At 43.9% G+C, this 21,781-nt stretch overlaps 1 long non-coding RNA gene across 1 annotated transcript; it reads left to right on the forward strand.

The window, feature by feature from the left end:
* The first annotated feature begins 18,996 nt into the window (after window positions 1-18,996).
* On the forward strand, window positions 18,997-21,410 carry LOC134446760 (uncharacterized). Its single transcript, XR_010034488.1, has 3 exons — window positions 18,997-19,205; window positions 20,417-20,621; window positions 21,035-21,410. It is a non-coding gene; the product is annotated as an uncharacterized LOC134446760 (long non-coding RNA).
* The last annotated feature ends 371 nt before the right edge of the window (window positions 21,411-21,781 follow it).

The raw sequence follows: 21,781 nt of genomic DNA on the forward strand, positions 1-21,781 counted from the left end.
CTCCAACCGCAAGACCATAAAGGGTTGAACTATGCCATGCTCATCATCCACTTCGTAATGTCTCGTGATTGCACAATTTATGTCTGTGAAATTCAAACTCGGGATGTGCTTTTCTTGACCGCAAAGTAGGACAAACAAAACCCCCAACTTCACACAATAACATGCAGCGCATTTGGCCAAAACAGACGTCTGTTAAACTCCTCGGACGAAAAAAAAAAAAAAGAAATCGGCTAACAAGTACCACAGTCAGGGCCTCTGACAGCTTTGACTGGGCCCGGGACAAAATCACCTGAAATGACCCCCCCTCACAATGCATGCAGTGCTATGAGAACCCAATCCTGGGCCCCCTCTCTCCTTGGGCACCTGGACAACTGACCCTTTGTCCCCCTCTGTCAGCATCCCTGACCACAACAGGCAACAAGTGATACCCAGTGAAGAAGGCAAGGCGGGCGAAACTGAGTTGACCCATTGTTTAGTGTTTGGGCTGTTTGGTGCGGTTCACATGGTTCAGCCGCCTCCGAAAAAGAGTCACTCCTTTTAAAGCGCAGAATCAACTTGTGTTTTTCCTCTTTACTTTTTCCTGTTGTTTCGACCCCAAAACACAATTTGTGGCGAGGCCGCAGAGTGTCATGGATCTAGTAAGGGTGGCTTTCTTCTTACTTTCGGAAGTGTATTTTTGAATAAGGGTCTGCAGCACAGTTGCAGACCAATTGCAAACAGGGCCCAAGGACAAAACAATGACATGGCCTGCCATGGTCAAAGTAGGGCCCCCACCACCAATAAAAGAGGGCCCTGGGCCCAGGGGCAAATACCCACTCGCCCCCACCAATAGCTCCGTCTCTGTGTCTGCAGTGGAGTGGAGTGGACACATGCTGTAATACAGTAGTGCATGTGACCACCATCATCTGAGTTGACTTCCCAGAAAGCCATGAGCCATAAGGCTTGGCACAGAGGAGGTGGATGTTGTTCAGGCTGCATGGGCTTGTCAGCAGTTAGTCAGATGGCTCATGGATATGGGGATAAAGAAAGGGGGACATATAAGGATGTAGAGAGAGAGAGAGAACGACAGGAATGCCATAGGGAGAAAGAGATACAGAGAGGCAGGGATACGAGGAAAAAAACTTTGAAGCACAAGGCAGGAGGAGAGCATTGATGAGAAAGATAGAGAAAAAGAGGGAGCGATAGAGAAAACAAGGGCATGGATATTGGGCTAAAGGTGGAGAGGAGCAAAGATGCGAGAGGAGAGAGGGAGAGATGGAGAGAAAGAGATACAGAGAGATGGATAGAAAGAGATACAGGGACACACACACACGGCTGACTGAAGCAGATCTGTTGTTTCCTGATTTCACCTCAGCCACGTCAGATCAGCCAATCACGAATCACCATTCTGACCTGAGCTCAGCCGCTATCACAGCCATCACAAACCTCATTGCCAAGCGTGTGCATCAGAGTGGATGTAGATAATAAGCTGGCATCCATGCTCCATACAAGCACGACACTGCATATCAAACTCTTACAGAGCTGTTCATCCAGTTTAATTACAGTCATAACACATTTTCTCTCAGCGCCAGTCCTCTCTCTCTCTCTCTCTCTCTCTCTCTCTCTCTCTCTCTCTCTCTCTTTCAATCACTCTCTGTCTCCGTACTTTGACTCCTGAAATGTAAATAAGTGAGAAGTTGAAACAAAGGAATGCAGCCCTTTTTATTTACATATTTTCAAATCATTTGATCTTGACAGGCGACCAGCACATGCACACACACACATGCACATGCACACAATCACACACACACACACGCACGTGCACACACACACACACGCACACACACACACACACACACACACGCACACGCACACGCACACACACACACGCACACACACACACGAACACACTCAATTCCTCACACCCATCAGGCATCGGGCCAGCTTCGAAACCTTGCTGTGAATGTGTTCCTTACTTCTCGCTGTAGCTCGTTACCACGGAAAATAAATCAACACGCCAGCGCCTAAGCACGGCAGGGGTATCGGTAGCAGATGTGAGCGCAGTCTTAATTAAAGGGCGCGGAGGCCTGGATTGATAACCGAGGACATCTTGCCATTATCAAATATTCAGAGGAGGTTTGATCTTCTGGTGATATGATGTCATAATGAAGCAAGCTTTGTAACTGACTTTGGGATCTGATAGTACATATTCCACTGCAAAACTGCACACCGCACACAAAATTCTTTTCATTGTCTCTGGGTCTGAATTGCTCTCTCCCCTTTTCTGACCATTTATGTGTATTCATCTCTGTCATGCACAACCAGACACGCATGCATGTATGGATGTACACACACACACACACACACACACACACACACACACACACACACACACACACACACACACACACACACACACACACACACACACACACACACACACACACAAATAGTTGGATCTGGAGACATAAACCTGACAAAAGAGAACAGCGTGCCAATCACACAGCTGTGCAAACAATCATTTAGTAGAGTAGAGCGCGCCCAGTATAGTTCAGTTCAGAACGCCGAAGACAGAACTCTGAAGACAGAGCTCAGAGCTCCGCGTCCCGGCGTTTTGCACATTTCATTTCAAGCTATTTTCTTTACTTCTGGTGCCAGTGAAGCGTTGGCAGGCGGCCGGGGCCAAGCGGGCCTATTGCCGAGTCTTGATTTAGCGGTCAGAAGGATCATCGCGCTTCAGCCAATGAGATTGTCAGGGGGGGGTCAAAGTGCACCTGTCACAGGCCGCCAAAACGCTCCCTGCGCTCCAGCCAATGAGATTGTCAGGGGTCAGAGTGCACCCGTCACGGGCCGCCAAAACGCTCCCCGTACAACACCCCGAAAAAGGGTCTTACGGGACCGAATTGATAGGAGCACTGTAAAAGGGTAAGTAGAGGGAAGAAGGGGGAAGAAGGGGGGGACAGGATATGGACCATTACTGGAGACAGATCGACTCACCCTAAAACGTTTTGTTCTAGATATCGATCACCTTGGCTGAAAACTCGGGTGAACTTTACTTTTTTATTCAGCTAAAGTGTGTGTGTGTGTGTGTGTGTGTGTGTGTGTGTGTGTGTGTGTGTGTGTGTGTGTGTGTGTGTGTGTGTGTGTCTGTGTGTGTCTGTGTGTGTCTGTGTGTGCCTGTGTGTGCATGTGTGCTGAGTGTTCTCTCGTGAACTTTGGCGACTGACAAAGGGATGAGAAATGCTGAGGTCTTGAATAGCGGGGAATGGGAGCCTCCCCTCAAGGCTCCCGTGTACAAGTAGAAAAGCTGTGATCTGCGATGTACAATAAATGAAGGCCAAGTAGCATAGCATGTGGGACACTGACCCGGAAATAAGTGACGTCTGCTGATAGCAGGGAAGCTGACAAGGGGGGACGAAGGGGTCAGTTGTCCCTGGCCCAGGGAGAGAGGGGGGCAAGAATTGTTTTTTCATTACATTGTATGTAGGCCTATTAGATGGGGGCCTATACAGATGACTTTGCCCCTAGGCCCAGCAAAAGTTGTCAGCGGCCCTGGCTGATAGACATGCCGTGCTACGGATCAGGGTCAGAGGATACACCTGCACTGGACTACTTTGTCCAACTCTGGCTCTCTCTGCTCCACACATGAATGGAACGATGATGCAAGTACTTCATGTCATTTCACCAGCTGTTTCGTATACCTAAAACATGTAGTACACTTGTCTGGCAAAACAGCAACACACTACGCAACCGGAGTTTGATAAGTGTGCGTTTATGTCATCCCTGGAACCCTTGTAAGCCGCTCTGTGTGAGTGTGTGTGTGTGTGTGTGTGCGCGTGCGTGCGTGTGTACTAGATTTTATTGTCATGTGCCATTTGCGCATGCCCAAAACATAGACTTTCATAAGTTCCAAGTACGCCTGAAATCCTCTGCGATGTTCTTCTTCCACTGTTTCTGGAAGGGTGACCGCAACGAGGTCCAGTTGAAAGCTTTTCCTTGAGGCCTGACAAATCTTTGGAATCAGGCTGCCCTGGATACTTGCGTGCATGTTCCCAGTTTGTAGCCATGGGTGATACTTTGTTGGAAGCTTTTTAAAAAGCCAAGAACCACAAGCCTCCGGGCCACACAAAGCCCCGACAAGACATGCACTCCAGACAGTAGCAGCAGAAGAATGGTGACTACCCCTTGCAATGCGCCCTGCCTTCGCAATAACCCTACAGAGGCGATTCTAGGGTAAGTTGGGGCCCCAAGGAAAAAATCAAAATAATGTACATTCGCAACAAATTGCCACTACTATAGTTTAAAGTCTAAGCTGTTTTTCACCATGTATGGCGTGTGGCCCCAAGCAGCTGCCTGCCTAGCCTAGTGACAAGATGCGCCTCTGTGTACACAAGACATCCCTTGAAACCAGCTTTTTTAAACATTTGACAAACTATATAGTCTACATTTGAGTGACTTCTGGTGAGTAATACAAAATACCCGATGGGGTTTTTGACTGTCTTGAGTTCCTGATTGACTAACCAATAACCTTGGGTTTTCATGGATCATGTGGTTGCTTTGGTGTTTAGAAGCATACTATATTTACATGCTAAATACTTTGTCCCCCAAAGGTCTCAATATGGAATTTGACTTGAAGCCCTTACTATGATTAGGCTATGATATATTGATGTATGTAATGTGTCTTCTGCACACACAAAAAAATCCTTATTCATGATTTTGCAGACTATTATGACTGATTGTCTTTGCAGTGTGTTTTTTTTATCTTTTTTATCTGTTTTGTTTTTCTGTTCTTCTCCGACCACGATCACTGGTCTTGAATTTGTATGCCACCGTGTCAAGGCGCATATGCCACTTGTCACCATAGGGTGCGCTCACCTTTCTGCCAGGTAGCCTACCTGTAGGTCATGTGATATAAGTCAACTCAGACCATTGTTCTCATTGCCTGAGGAAGATCCCTCTGTTGGATCGAAACGTTGCCGTATGTCAAAATGAAATAAAGTATTTTTGGAGTTAATACACAGTGTGCAGACCGCTTCATCACACTCATGTGGTTGCTTTGACATTGCTTATTCCCTCTTCACATGCCATTGCTTGATGGCTAGTATCCTCTGAAGATCACAGGTTTATTATCCTATCATCTTCTTGCTTTACATAACAGAGAGATGTCAATTCCTCTTTGGCCTTCAAATCCCCAAACTAAGCGGATCAGATAGAATTTGTGAGTGGACATTACATCATCATCCTCTCTCTTTCTCCCCAGTCTCTCGCCTCTTTCAATCTCTCTTTATCTGTCTTCAACAACAACATTAATTTCATTTAAGCAGATTATGTCAGCTATTTATTGAAAGGCCTTTTCACTACACAGTTGATACATACACAGCCAAAGGACTGCTGTTACTTTATTATTGGCTGATGAATCATTAGTGTTTAAGCCATGAAACAAATTAATCCCACGAGCAACCCATGTGAGTCAGATGACTGCTTGTGTTGTGCATCGCTCATTAACAGGATAAACTAAGCAAAGTCAGATCATGAAATAAACAGTGTAATTCAACTACGCTAGGAGACTTACAGCATATTAGTTTGGCCGTTTGCTTTTGTGACCCAGCTTTAGTCACATTTCCTGCAGTTCCTACATAACAGAGGTTTCAGCAACAGGCCTCAGAACAGGCCTCTCAGTACTTTCATGCAGATCAAATTAAATAAAGGCATAGCTAATCAGAACTGCCATAACTCCACATATGTATATAAACCTTTTTTTATTTTTAATCTACGATCTGAATAGTTCCCGCTCTTGGTGTCAAAGTATAAATACAGAAGATGTGCATGATGTATCTATATACAACACCGTCTAACATTAGATGTGAATACAGCAGACCAAGTTTAGTACCTGGTATTCTGGTCTGCGGGCTCCTTATGGTCAGTCCAATTATGGTCGGTCCAAATAGTGATGCAATTGGCTGAAACGGACCACCGGTTAGCAGCACGCTTGCAAGCACACACAGGCACGAATGAATCAGCAGGTTATGACTCACCTGACTCCAGTAACTCACTCATTTATTCAGTGACTCAGCAGTAGCTGAATCTGACTTTAAAAAGAAACCATTTTACTGCTGTAGTAAAAACAGACAGTCAGATACTAGATCGATAGATGTGGTCAATTTGTTATGATCTAGATAGGTGAGAAATCATGGTGAGCAATTCAAAGAAACCAAGATTTATAACTATAATACATACGAGCAGAGAGACAGATAAATGTGGTCAATTTGTTATGATCCAGTTAGGTGGTGAAAAAAACGCCACCCCTCAATTTCAATTACCCAGTGACGTCAAATACAGGACGTGAGTTTCCCACAAGACGTCTGGCAAAACAAAGAGTTCGAAGCACACAAATTGGTGGTCTGTCAACTTAATTTCGGATGGTAACATTCCAACTGCAAGTAGTACTGTAAATTTAAATTTGCGGGTCAGAGCAGCAAACCACATGACCAATAGTTTCACAGAAAAACAGAGCTGTCAGCCAGACTCTTCACGAAGCAAGCGTCAAGTTTCTATCTCTGCTGAAGAACTGCCAGAGGAGGGAAATCTAAGTATTTTGAATTAAAAGTATTTGAATTGAAATGTACTTTAATATTATAAATCATTTTATTTGGCTTGTAGGTTCTGTTGAGTTAAATGAGTTAAAAGCTGAAACAGTTATTGATACTGTGTAAACAGGGCTCCCTGCCAGGGACAGACATAAATCAACAGACCTTATAAGTTGATGTGCAAGCATAGACAATATAATTCAATATTTGGAGTTCTCTGCATTTAGTGCAATTTATTTGATTAAAGGCTATGTGAATGTAGATGTAGCAGCCTAGACACACAATAAGGCAATCCAATGTGCTTTACAAATAGTAATGAATGTAAAACAATGTAAATATGTCATTAAGACAAAATATAAAATGGCAAAATCAATATTAATATTAGTCATTGCCACTGTTTGCTTTGCCCTTATACGTACATACAGGATTTAATCTTGGGGTTGCATTTGACATGTCTACTCTGGCCTGTAAACCAGAGCTTATGTAGTCAGGGGGCCCGTCACCAGCACAGCTTTTCAGGTTATGTTATGTTATGTTCTCTGTCACGTTGGTTTGTCTGTCTGTTAGTCTGTCAGCAGGATAACGCAAAAAGTTATGAACGGATTTTGATGAAATTTTGTGGGGCTGTTGGAAATGGCAAGAGGAACACGTGATTACATTTTAGTGGTGATCCCGATCCAGGATTTTTGACATCCCAGTTTCTAACTTCACAAAAAAAGGAAGAAAGACTTGAAAATAATAGGGTGTAACGTAGTCAAATGTTCTATCCATCAGCTCCCTTGGATGCCCTCTCTGAGTGCATTTCTAGTTCAATTATGTGTATATTACATATGACTAAACTACAGTCCATTAGAGGTACAAGCACGGTAGGAAAAGTTTTGGAAAAGGCATGCAAGTCTGTATGGGATCGCTCATTTGCCCATAGCCTTACAGTCAGTGTGTGAGAGCTGAGTAGGTCACTGATGCTGAAAAAAATATCGGTTTATTTACAGTGGTAAAGTGATGTATTGGTTTTTCCCTTTTAGTTTTCATCAGACCAAAAAGAAAAATATTGATTTTCATTGAGGTAACAAATATGGCAATGCTCACTGTATGTGCTTTCCCCCAGAGTACATAGGAACATGGGGTGAATTCCTGTGTGTGTGTGCGTGTGTACTTCACCACATGTGCATTAAAATACGTCAACACCCTTCGACCTCTTTTCTAAGCATGCGTTTCCTGTACACATCTGCTCGTACTCTATGTATTAGTGCAGCAATGTGTCCATGCAACGCAGATAAGCATGTGTGTCCGTTCCGTTGTGTTGTTTGCGTTTCGCACATGTGTATGTGTGAGTTTGCACGTGTGTGTATGTGTGAGTTTGTAAAGGTGTTTGACTCAGTGTCTCGGTTTTCACGTGTGTACAGTATGTATCAGTATGTACAGTACAATAAGTGTGTGTACATACGGTATACTGTATAGTTTGTGTGCATATGTTTGCCTTTATGTACCGTACGTGCAGCTTTGCATGTGTATGTCCGTTCCATTGTGTTGTTTGCGTTTCTCACGTGTAAGTTTGCACGTGTGTATGTGTGAGTTTGCATGTGTTTGACTCAGTGTCTCGGTTTCCACGTGTGTACAGTATGTATCAGTATGTACAGTACAATAACTGTGTGTATACATACAGTACGCAGTATATATTGTATAGTTTGTGTGCACACGTTACGTTAGTCTACATTATGTATGTGTAGCTTTCCATGTGTACGTCATACCCACCACCATGCAAAAACCCATCATGTCCAGGCACATCCACTTCCTCAGTGGACACACTCATCCCATCACATCCAATACAATCCCATCAGTGCACTGCCGACCCCTGCCGCGCTAGGCTACGTGCTAATGCCCCTGCGCACTCTTGTTAAAGAGTGGGATTTCCTCCATCACGGCCCCGTACCATGATTCAAACCCCAGTCAGGCCCTCTGGGCTGCCCTCCAAGCCTGCCTGCGCATTGTGCACTGCGCCTGCACCAGGCCCGCTTCCAGGAGGGAGGAAGATTGTAATCATATCAGCAGAGGTAATTGCTGGACTGGCCATCTGGCATAGCGGGCATTTCCCGATGGGCCCTGCACCCGTGTGTGCCTCTATTTTCAGAAATTAGGGGCCCACCGGTGAATCAGTTCTGCGCCGCTGATTATGAGGGGGCCCCTTTAAGCCAAAAGTGCCCGGGCCCTATTTCTCCCCCAGTCCAGCCCTGAGCAGAGCTTTAATGGCTTTGGAGTCGGGCCCAGGACCCGAAGCCCGGAGCTCAAGGCCCCAAAGACCATAGCCCCAGCCTCAGCCTGCAGTGTTGCTTTTGAGAGTGGGCACTCATCCTGAAGGTCGACTCTGCCCAGTTGAACAGCAGGCCTGCCAGCGGAAGCCTTGAAAACGTCATGTGCCGGCAAGTGCTCAGGCAGCTGCCATCTTCATTATTGTATTGAGAGTCGTCAGTCAGTCAGTGATTAGTCAGAGCCAATAGTACGCTCTTAAAGTGTACCTCCGGGATTTTGGACACCAGGCCTCATTTCCGAGTCAGCCAGGGTGTAAACAATGTGTCCAGAACGTTTTTTTCACATTCCATGCAGTCCTTGTGAATTCTCATATCCATGTTGCTAAGCTAGCGCAAGTGAACGGGGATGGTAGTAGCCTGCCCCCAAAAATAGTCTTATCCGGTTGCAACAACATTCAAAACAACCCCATTATTATGCCAGACTGCAAGTGTAAATACTTGTCTTGATAGAATGAAGTTTGAAATTAAACCAACATTGCAATCATGTTTGATCACCATCAGCAATTTGTGTTCCGGTTTGAAAGCTTGACAGCCGCGGAGTGATATTCCTAGTACAAATCCTAGCTTCGTTTGACACATCCATAACTTTTCCATAGAGCGAACTCCAACATCTTTGAAGTTTGTAAAACTGAACGGTTTTCCCCCTNTCCCTGACCTCGCTCGCAAACATCAAGAGTAATGCTTTCTGTCCGACTTTGTAAATCTTTCGTAACATTGAAACATATGCCATAACAATGTTTGGTTGTTACTAGATGACCCGTGTGTCTACACAGCATGTTGGCGAACAGAACGCACACTCTTCTCCCTTTCATCCTCCCATTCCATCTCGTCTCAAAAAACATTCCATGTAATAATAACTAGAGCTACGAGTGACATATTTCACAATGTCAAGCCAGATCACATAGCGTTGCGTAACTTGTGAATCCATAGGAATACGGCAAGTCATGTCTAATGCCATTTGTCACAGCAATTACACAAAATAACAGTAAAGCATTACAACATGCCAATCCAAAAGGGTAACTTCTAGCCCAAGTTTTGGCTAACGTAGGCGAAGCCATTATACCACTGGGCTACCATCATATAAGCAAAAAGCATGGCAAACCTGTTCTTCGGAGACTGTTGGTGCGCGCCACAAAATGTAGATCTGGGAATGCGGTTGGCACCGCGGACACTTTTAGAGTTTTCCGTGTAGGTATTAGACTTCGAGAAGGACTTTGTGAAGTCGTCGGGACTGAAGTGGTCACTGCAAAGCACCGGGGTAGCTTACGGAGCGTCTCCATCGGTGTGTTGATGTAGCCCTGCAGCCAGGAGCCAGAGTTTGGTTCTTTCAACATCTTTCACGGAAACCAATGGAAACTTGCCGATACCCATCTGTGGGCTTTATTATTGCAGTTGGTATATACACACTGATGTACCATGGTGCGATGTCGTTGGGTTTTAATCCACTATTCGATCCGATCCGAAAGCAGTTGTAGAACTAGCCTTGATTTGCAATGTCTCTTGCGGGTCCCTGCAGTGGGTGGGTGGGCTACATCACAACTGAAGAGAGCAAAGTAAAATTCCGCCGACCCCGAGAAAATAGTCCCTCAACATGGCAAAATCCACGCAGTGCAAGGTTGGTTTAATTTCAAACTTCATTCTACTAAGACAAACATTTACACTTGCAGTATGGTATAATAACGGTTTTGTTTTGAATGTTGTTTAAACGGGATAAGACTATTTTTGGGGGCAGGCTACTACCATCCCCGTTCACTTGCGCTAGCTTAGCAACATGGATATGAGAATTCACAAGGACTGCATGGAATGTGAAAAAAACGTTCTGGACACATTGTTTACACCCTGGCTGACTCGGAAATGAGGCCTGGTGTCCAAAATCCCGGAGGTACACTTTAAGCCTGACTGCCGTCATATTTGTGTGGTTCCGCACCGCTACGCGAACTCACCTTACAGATCTGGGAGAGATGTGTGTTGGATTCATTTTCAAAAAGCATGGCTTTACCTACCACTTGTAAATTCCGTGTCCGATTGTCTTGTGCACTTCGGGCACTATGTTTCAATGCGTAGGGCGCTCACCCTGAAAAACAATGTGCTTGAAAGATGGACACTGCAGGCAATAAATGACCGCCAAGTTGTTTACAAAATGGAAGAAACGGGTCGTGCAGTTCTCTAGAGCAGTCTCTTAATTCTGACACCAACCTTTTCATGCCTAGTATTGTATGCGAGATAGCTGCCATTTGTGGTGAAAGAAATGTAAATACAAGCATGAGACACAGTGCAATGTAAACAATAGCCAAGCGATATTTCAACGTGCTAATGCTATGCTCGCCCGTCACTTCCAGTGAGGGCACAGTCCATAGCATGCTTAAACTTGTCCACGACACTATGCACTGAAGACCTAAAGCTGGGCTTACACTGTGCGAGTTTTGCCCCGATTTGGCACTCGCACGACTTTTTGAGACTCGGGCCGATTTCTTGCTCAATCGCAGGTCAATCGTGAGTCTCGCATCGTGCAGTGTACATGGGGTAACGACAAGCGATTTCGCCTCACAATCGTGCAATCGCAGGGTCGCCAAAACGGTTTGAAATTCTGGTCGTGGCTTGTGCGTAAATCGCACAGTTAAAGCAGTGCTACGACCTGATTTGACACTTCACATGCACAAATTAATAGGGCCGTGCGATTCGCTGTTGAGCGCGACCTCATGTCCACCTCAGGTGCGCATGTTCCCTCCTCTACAGACCGGGGAAACATGCCTGTCGCGCCGTACGGTGGAAGCATTTAGCTCGCATCCGACTGTCGGATCATGTAGTGTGAGGACATGAGTCGTGAGCTGTGAACTTTTAAACAGTGAAATTCCATCGTGCTGTGTGAGCAGAAGCTTAAGACCCACGAGTGAAAATATCGCACAGTGTATGCCCGGCTTTAGTGCACTGTGTGCACTATGCACTAACCGTCAGTGCACGGACTCAAGTACATGATATGAGACACGGCACATACAGTGTAGTAAAGTCATAGCCTACAGTTGATGTGTTGTTAGTTGAAACAACAATCACTTCGTCCCATTCCAGGATGAAAAGCTTCCCAAATAACGCTGTTGACCAGACCTGTGTGTGGAGCTCATGGACTCCTGGCGGAGCTGTGTGAAACTACTATTTACTAAACTATTTCTCGACAACAACTTACTTGGTTGCAATGCAATTTTCCATTGAAAACCTAGTAAGTGGCTAACCGGTTAGCAATGATGCTTTCAAGAAGGGGTAATACTTGGTCAAATAGGCTACCATGACAGAGGATAAGACCTTTCTTCAAAATCATGGTTCAAAAGATAGATCGATCATTGATCGTTAACATGTTTAATCACAATGATACAAAAAACATATTCACTGTTTTTTTTATTGGTAAACTTCTCGTCCTTTTTTGTATATGTACAGTATATTGAGTGGTACACCTTGCAGAGTTTTTAGATAGCTTTGCCTTTTTCCGTTTGCATATTAGTTCATGCTTTGTGATCTAATCTGGTGCAAAGCTGCATTCACAAGAGTTATGAAAGAGAGTGTGTTTCCCACCGTAAAAGACCTCTCGCATGGTTTATTACCCCTTGAATTCCTGGCACATGCAGTACTGCAGGATTATTTGAACAGCAGAGGTCCAAAACTCCCATTCCGCAATACTTTTACATATCTATATTTCCATACTCACAGCTTTCCCAGGTTATCCTAGCTAAAATCTGCCTGTCCATCTATGCCTGTCCATGTGTGCTATGTTACAATAATAATAATCATCACCACCATCATTATCTATTTGATTTAGAAGCATCTTTAACATTCAAGGACATTATACAGCTACTGGGTTGCTACGCTGGCGACCCGGGTTCAATTCTGGCCGGGTCCTAATGCCGATCTCTCCCTGTCTCTCTCTACACACTCATTTCCTGTCCTTCACTGTCCTGTCAAGAATAAAAGGCGAAAGGCCCCCCAAAAAAACTTTTAAAAAAGGACATTATACAGTACAAAGACAACAATCAAATCAAATGAGATGTCTGTTTTAAATAAGATAAGATGTCTGTTGTATTATAGGCATATATGTGTCTGCTTTTATACAAAGATAATAATACAATCAGGTGAGATGTCTGTTTTAGATAAGATACAATGTGGTAAATGTGTGTGTACTGTATGTGTCTGCTATGTTATTGACATGCCTGGTCGGCCGGGCTGCAGCAACATCTGTTTCCCTGACACATCCCGTGTCCCTGTGTCTCCTCTTGGCCCCTCTCTCTGTTGTCTGTCTCAAATCATATTTTTCCGGGCGGGCAGATGGCTGCAGGCAGGCTGGACTGCACTGGACATACGCACCCAGTTGGCCCAAGATGAAGGAGGCAAGGCGGCTCACAGGCCCACACAGTGCAGTGTGAGAGTGTGTGTGTGTGTGTGCGTGCGTGTCTACACATGTGTGTGCACGCATGTGTGTGTGTGTGCGCGCATGTGTGTGTACGCGTGTGAGTGTACGCTTGCCGTCAGGCCCACAGTTCTTGTGTGGGAGAGTATGTGTGTGTGTGTTTGTGTCTGTGCACACACATCTGTGTGTGTGTGCGTGTATACACACACATGTGAGTGTATGCTTGCCTTCAGGCCCACAGCTCTTGTGTGGGAGAATATGTGTGTGTATGTGTGTGTGTGTCTGTGGCTCTGTGTGTGCGCTGTGTGTCTGCAGGTGTGTGTCTGTGCACGCATGTGTGTATGTGCGTGCGTGCGCATGTGTGTGTATGCGTGTATGCAGGCCTTCAGGCCCAAAGTTCTTGTGTGGGAGAGTGTGTGTGTGTGTCTGTCTCTCTCTCTGTGTGCTTTCTGTCTGCTAAAAAGGAGGAGGCCAACGACCTTCAACCCCCCCACACTTCCCACCCACACCCCTGCCACCCCCCCCTTTCCTGCCCCCCCCTCCCCTCCCCTTCCCCTCCCCAAGCCCTTGCAGCTGGGGCGCCTTGACATCCCCGCCCGGCCCCTGCAGGGACCCGGAGAGGTGCATGCTGGGTTTGCTGGACACCCGGATGCGCGGCAGACTTTATTAGAGGTCCCGCCGGCCTCTCCGGAGGGGCCGGATGGGATGGATGCAGGGCTGGACTGGCCATCTGCCATAGCGGGCATTTCCCGGTGGGCCCCGCAACCTTTTGGGCCCCTATTGTCAGAAATGTCAATAAATAAATAAATCTGAAAATAGGGGCCCAAAAGGGTGCAAGGCCCATAGGTGAGTCAGTTCCCCGCTTCTAATTACAAGGGGCCCCTTTAAGCCAAAAGTGCCCGGGCCCTATTTCTCCCCCAGACCAGCCCTGGATGGATGGGTCCGCAGTCAGAGTCAGACCGACCCCTCCCTCCTCCCTCCTCCCCTCTCCTCGTGTGTTTTGAAAATGACTTCACGGCTGAGCGGGGGAAAGAATAGTCTACGGTTCACCGGCCTGCTCCCTCTCCCTCTCTTCCCCTCTCATCTCTTCTGTCCTCTCTTCTCTTCTCTTCTGTTCTCTTCTTCCCTTTCCTCCCTCTCTCTCTCTCTCCATTCCTCTCTCATCTCTTCTATTCTACTCTCTTTCTCTCCCCCCTCTTCTCTGTTATCCTCTCCTCTCTTCTCCTCTGTTGTCTTCTTCCCTTTCCGCTGACCTCCTGCTCATTTTCCCAGATGCTTTCCCTGAATGGACAAAGAGCAAATGGAGAAAAAAAGAATCATGTACCATACTGTGTCCACTGTCCACACTGTGAATCATGCACACAAAGTGTCCAACAGGATATGCACAGACAACAATTGGGGAGCATCTCTGAAGACTTTTGGAACACAGTGGTACACAAACACACAAACACACACACACACACACACAAACACACACACCCACCTGTGCATATATGCGCATAATGCAAGATGGCAACATCAAAGTGAATGAGATAAAAATTTAACCGTCTCTCGCATTTGTGTACAACTCCTTTGCAAGTTAACGTGTGCTCCACAACACCCTGTGACAGGTTATGTTTAGGGATGGTTTTGGTCTGGGCACAATTTCACAAAACAATTTGCCTTTTCCCTTGTTTCGCTCTTCTTGCTTTACTGACAGGTTAGGGTGGTTTTGGGCATGGTTTTGGCAAGGGCACTGCAGAACATTTTCGTGTTTAGCAACAGAAATTCGCTGTGGCAATAGAAAATCGCCGACACTGGAAAACTGCGCAAATCTCGTCACGTGACAAAATCGCTTTTCCGCAAAGTTTGAGGAGCATGACTTAACTTGTTAAGGAGTCACACCTCACCACTAGCATGAGATACATACGCCTATGCATGATGCCATGTCTGCAGAATGTATGCACACACACACACACATACAAATAACGGTAACACTTTACAATAAGGGTACATGAATACTATTGGAATTATGTTGGAAGTAATGTATGATTTATAGTTAATTAACATATGACCTATGTATGCATTGATGGTTAGTATACTAGTAATGAGAAGGGAGTCCTGCTTGGAATCATAATGACCCACTATTAACTAATTGTGCAAATCAAAGGTGAATTCATGGTGTGAGTTCCAAGTGTTAATATACCATGTATTAACACTGCTGATAACACTGCTGTTAATATATTATGTGTCCAAGTGTTAATATATTCTGTATTAACACTGCCAGATCGTTCCTTATCATACAAGAATTCGACCTGGACGTGGAATTAATTGATAGACTTGGCCTACCTTATGCATGCAGCAGATGTTGAGTGTAGAAGTAAAGTTAACATGGTGGATGAAAGGTAAATTTAAAGTGCAAAATTATACTGGAAATGAATCCCATGCTAAAAATCCTGCCTTATCACGATCCAGTCGTTTCTCAAGATAGTTGACTCACGTAGGCTGCGTGACACCACTGTGCCAGGAAGATGTTGCGATAGGGCACCTATCGTTCACCTGCTGGCTGTGGCCTAGAAGCCGCCTCTTCTGGACACACAGTCCCTGGTGCAATGTTTTGCCACTCTGGCCAGAGATCATTTCCCACTTCACATTCTTGTGACCAGCCGCAGTCATTTGTAATATTAATATACAAGCTATATCATATTATGTCCCATGTGTCAAGGTCTGCTTGTTGAAAGGGGGGGGGGGGTATTATTGGGTAGGCCTTCGTCTATGATGATCTTGTAACCAGCACCACACAAGTAATATTTTTCTGTATGAGGTCATATCTAAAGTAATGATTAATTAATGTATTATTTAACAACATCTTTGGAGTCATAATATAAGTCATGATGACTATGGCATTAGCTAATGTATAAAGAAGAGATATTCCAAGTGTGTTAATATATACTCACAAAAGATTTTACGCTTAACTACTGAATCTTTGCCCCTTATTCTGCAGTCATGACATGATAATGACTACTATAGCATTAGCTAATGCATGAAGAAGTGATATTCAGAATGTGTTACTATGTACTCAGAGAAGAACTTCTGATTAACTAACATTATCAATAAAAACACCAGTTTGTGTACAAAAAAAAATAATAATTTTAATAAGCAAAAATGTTAAACAAGGGATCACACAATAACATACCACAGGCTTACATACATTTATCCAGAGAGAGAGAGAGAGAGAGAGAGAGAGAGAGAGAGAGAGAGAGAGAGAGAGAGAGAGAGAGACAGACAGACAGACAGACAGACAGACAGACAGACCGACCGAGCAACCGACCGAGCCACACACACACACACACACACACACACACACACACACACACACATTCTCCTGAAAATGTCCAAAAGATGAGTCCATGGTTTACAGATGCAGAGCAAGATGCGTTGTCCAATATAAAACTCGGAAAGTCCAAGTTGCATGGTCCACAGAGAAAGCTGGGGTTGACATACTGGGAGGCGCACAAGGTGTTTGGATCCGCAAACCAGCCAATGCACTCCTGTAAGCGCCCCATTGGACACTGATGACGGTGGTAACCGGACGCACGTGTTTAACCACACCAGCTTCTCCTCACCAGCCACAAGACAGGATGTTTCTGGTGGTCACCAACTCCTAATATTCTTAAAACCCACTTTTTTTCCGTCGCCATGTTGCACCGGCCCTTCTGTGGTGATACTGTAAATATACAAGAAAGTAAAGTAAGTGAGTAAGTAAGTACATTTTATTTATAAAGCACATAAAACAGTACAAAACTGACCAAAGTGATACAGATATTAAAAGGAGAAGGGAAAAATGTCAGATAAAAACCATGCAGCTTGGCCTGCATGTTTTTTGAAAATATGCAGCACCATGGGTGACATCATCAAAGCTTAAGGTGGTCCAACAACATGTTGCTGTACTGCTTCACAGTGGTACCTCTCCAGCCCCCCAGGGGAGGTTGAGATGGCTGCGGTGCTTAGTTGCCTTTAGGGGGCATTAGTCCATTTTATTTTTTAATTTAATACTAAGGGGGACAGTTTGACAGGCTTTTGATGAGTTCAAGGGAGTGTTGGGAGACTCACCTTGCTTTTATTACGGAAACAACTTTCATCAATAGCTGCAAACTCTCAACGACCATGGCATCTTATGTGGGCATTTATTGCATGATTGCAAATCCATCCGACTGTTCCAGCCATCTTTGACCGTGTCCGGGAACTCCTCGCAACTCCATCCTGCATCATGTCACTCTTTCTAAGCACAAAACCTGAAAGAAACTGACCAAAGGCAGAATAGAAAAAATAATTAAACATATAGTCAGTAGACAACACAGCACTGTAGTCTAAAATTCCCTCGTAAAGACAGTCTAACCCCTTCATATTAAACTATTAGAGGCAATTTCTGGCAATATCATTTCTAAAGAAAAAGTTTATGTAGTTTAGGACACTACATCTACATCTTAAGAAATGGCCGCCACATTGAATTATCTTGTGGTCAGTGTTTTTTTTTCCTGAAGTGTGACCCTTAGAGAATATTTCAGCTAAATTCCATGTCTTTACACCAAAGTAAGTGGCTTTTACAGTAACTATTAGTAGCAGAGACGGCCATCTGAAAAATGGGCGCCATACTGACTTTAAGTGTGGCCAACATTTTTTTTCCTAAAAAGTGACCCTCAGATAGTATTTCAGTCATATTGCATTTTTTAACCAAAGTAAATGGTTTTATACTAACCATTCAATAGCAGTGGCAGCCATCTTGGAAAATGTTGCCTATATTACAATGTTGTGTGGCCCGCTTTTTTATTAAAGAAAGTGACCCTCAGAAAGTATATTTGACAAATTCCATGCATTTATACCAAAGTGTATGACTATGTCACTAAGCTGCTCTAGTACATCTAGCAGAAATTCACCCCTTTCAACTCCCCTCCACAGGCACACACAGAAGTCATAAGTCCATTGGAGAGGAATTCTGCCAGTTCTACTCTACTGGCTGGTAATCTTATTTGCTACTGGTTTGTCAAATTATTACGCTTCCAAAAGTGACCACTGGGGGGCTTAAATACAGTATATTATATTGCAATTCAGTGGTAGGGCATGACAAGCCACCTCTTCAAACAAGTTTTCTTGACTGGGATGTGCACGACAGGCTGATAGGCCTAATGGAACAACACCATAGATTTCATTTATACAGGCTTGCAATCTGTCTTGGCCTCACTAGGCTAAAAACAGAGATCCAGAAACACAACAGAAGCATATTGTCTTTCTTGTATTTTACATAATATGTTTTTGTGAAAATGATAGACAAACACATAGGCCTACAAAACATGTATTAAAGTTCCTAAGCTTAAATGAAGAACCATGAATTACTGTAGCTGAGTTGCACCAAGTGTTTGCTCAGCCATATCCAAACTACTTCGTTTTAATTGGAATTTTGAAGTTACTAAAATTAATATATGAACTACCAGCATGAAATACACTACAAATGAGATGAATTATTCAAAATAAAGTACTCACAGGAGCTGCTTGAACAAGCAGGTTGTAGGGGTGGCAAAGAGAGCTGTCGGCATCGTTGTGGCACGGTCGAAATGGCTACAATAATATTTCCGCTCGTAACTTCCTGTTCAAATCTTTTGTCAAAATAAAAGTCACGAATAGCTTGGTGATTACATTAGTTTTACCACAACCGTAAATGCTGCTGACTATTGCATATAATGAAAATCAAAATGATGCATTTCGATTTTCCTTTCATGCAATGTGCACTATTTACAATTGTGGTAGAACTAATGTAATTAAAAAGCTATTCGTGACTTGTATTGTGAGTTGAACAGGAAAGTGAGAACAAAGGCGTTGTTGTAGCCATTTTGGCCATGCTACAACGATGCAGACAGCTCTCTTTGTCACTCCTACAACGTGCTTGTTCAAACAACTCATGTAAGTACTTTATTTTGCATAATTCGTCTTATATGTAGTGTATTTCATGCGGGTAGTTCATATAAATTTTAGTAGCTTAAAAATTCCAATTAAAACGAAGTAGTTTGGATGGGCAAACACTTGGTGCAACTCAGCTACAGTAATTAATGGTTCTTCATTTAACAGCTATGATACATGTTTTGTAGGTTTATGTGTTCGTTTATCAATTTCACAAAAATGATTCAGTAAAATACAAGAAAGACAATATGCTGCTGTGGTGTTTCCAGATCTCTGTTTTTAGCCTAGTGAGGCCAATACAAATTCCTAGCCTGTAGAAATGAAATCTATGTCGTTCCATTATCTCAACCTGTAGTGCACATCCCAGCAAAAAATAAATAAATAAAATAACATGTTTGAAGAGGTGGCTTGCCATGCCTTACCATTGAAATGCAATACTGTATTTAAGCCCCTAGTGGTCACTTTTGGTAGCATAATTTGACAAACCAGTAGCAAATAAGAACACTACCAGCCAGTGGAATAGAACTGACATAACTCCTCTCCAATGGACTTGTGACTTCTATGTGTGCCTGTAGAGTGGAGTTGAGAGGAGTGAATTTCTGCTAGATCTACTAGAGCAGCGTAGTGACATAATCGTACACTTTGGCATAAAAGCATGGAATTTGGTAAATCACTCTAAGGGTCACGTTTTTTAATAAAAAAGCTGGCCACACATTTGTAATATAGCCGGCATTTTTCAAGATATCTGCCACTGCTATTAAAGGGTTATAAAACCCTTTACTTTGGTTAAAAATGTAAATGGCTGAAATATTCTCTACGGGTCACTTTTTAGAAAAAAAAAATGCTGGCCTCACTTAAAGTCAATATGGCACCCATTTTTCAAGATGGCCGCCTCTCTGGTTACTGTAAAAGCCACTTACTTTGGTATAAAGACATGTAATTTAGCTGAAATACTCTCTAAGGGTCACTTCAGGGAAAAAAATCACTGGGCACAAGAAAATTCAGTAGGCCTATGGCGGCCATTTCACAAGATGTAGATGTAGTGTCCTAAACTCCATACACTTTTTCTTTAGAAATGATATTGGCAGAATTTGCCAGTAATAGTTTAATGTGAATGGGGTTATACTGTCTTTACGAGGGAATTTTAGACTACAGTGCTGTGTTGTCTACTGACCATATGTTTAATTATTTTTTTATATTCTGCCTTTGGTCAGTTTCTTTCAGGTTTTGTGCTTTAGGCAGAGTGACATGATGCAGGATGGAGTTGCGAAGAGTTCCAGGACACGGTCAAAGATGGCTGGAACAGTCGGATGGATTTGCAATCATGCAATAAAGGCCCACATGAGACGCCATGGTCAAATGGTTGGAGATCGTTGAGAGTTTGCAGCTATTGATGAAAGTTGTTGTAATAATAGCAAGGTGAGCCTCCCAACGCCCCCTTCTCTTCATCATGAGCCTCCCAACACCTACTTGACCTCATCATAAGCCTGCAAACGCCCCACTTAGTATTTAAAAAATTAAGTAGACGAATGCCCCCTAAAGGCAACTAAGCACCGCAGCCATCTCAACCTCCCCTGGGGGGCTGGAGAGGTACCACTGTGAAGCAGTACAGCAACATGTTGTTGGACCACCTTAAGCTTTGATGATGTCACCCATGGTGCTGCATATTTTCAGAAAACTTGCAGGTCAAGCTGCATGGATTTTATCTGAAATTGTTCCCTTCTCCTTTTAATATCTGTTCATCACTTTGGTCAGTTTTGTACTGTTTTATGTGCTTTTTAAGTAAAATGTACTTACTTACTCACTTACTTTACTCTCTTGTGTATTTACAGTATCACCACAGAAGGGCCGGTGCAACATGGCGACGGAAAAAGTGGGTATTGAGAATATTAGGAGTAGGTGACCGCCAGAAACATCCTGTCTTGTGGCTGGTGTGGTTAAACACGTGTGTCCGGGAACCACCGTCATCAGTGACCAATGGGGCGCTTACAGGAGTGCATTGGCTGCGACAGGCACTTCACAGTGAACCACTGTCAGTAGTTTGCGGATCCAAACACCTTGCGCGCCTCCCAGTATGTCAACCCCAGCTTTCTCTGTGGACCATGCAACTTGGACTTTCTGAGTTTCATATAGGACAATGCATCTTGCTCTGCATCTGTAAACCATGGACTCATCTTTTGGACATTTTCAGGAGAATGGCTGTGTGTGTGTGTGTGTGTGTGTGTGTGTGCATGCGTTGGTCGGTCGGTCTGTCTGTCTGTCGCTTTCTCTCTCTCTCTCTCTCTCTCTCTCTCTCTCTCTCTCTCTTCTCTCTCTCTCTCTCTCTCTCTCTCTCTCTCTCTCTCTCTCTCTCTCTCTCTATGGATAAATGTATGTAAGCCTGTGGTATGTTATTGTGTGATCCCTTGTTTAACATTTTTGCTTATTAAAATTTGTACACAAACTGGTGTTTTTATTGATGATGTTAGTTAATCAGAAGTTCTTCTCTGAGTACATAGTAACACATTCTGAATATCACTATAGTACTCATTATCATGTCATGACCGCAGAATAAGGGGCAAAGATTCAGTAGTTAAGCG

The sequence above is a fragment of the Engraulis encrasicolus genome, chromosome 4 (assembly GCF_034702125.1).
Source record: "Engraulis encrasicolus isolate BLACKSEA-1 chromosome 4, IST_EnEncr_1.0, whole genome shotgun sequence".
NCBI classification, from domain to species: Eukaryota; Metazoa; Chordata; class Actinopteri; order Clupeiformes; family Engraulidae; genus Engraulis; species Engraulis encrasicolus.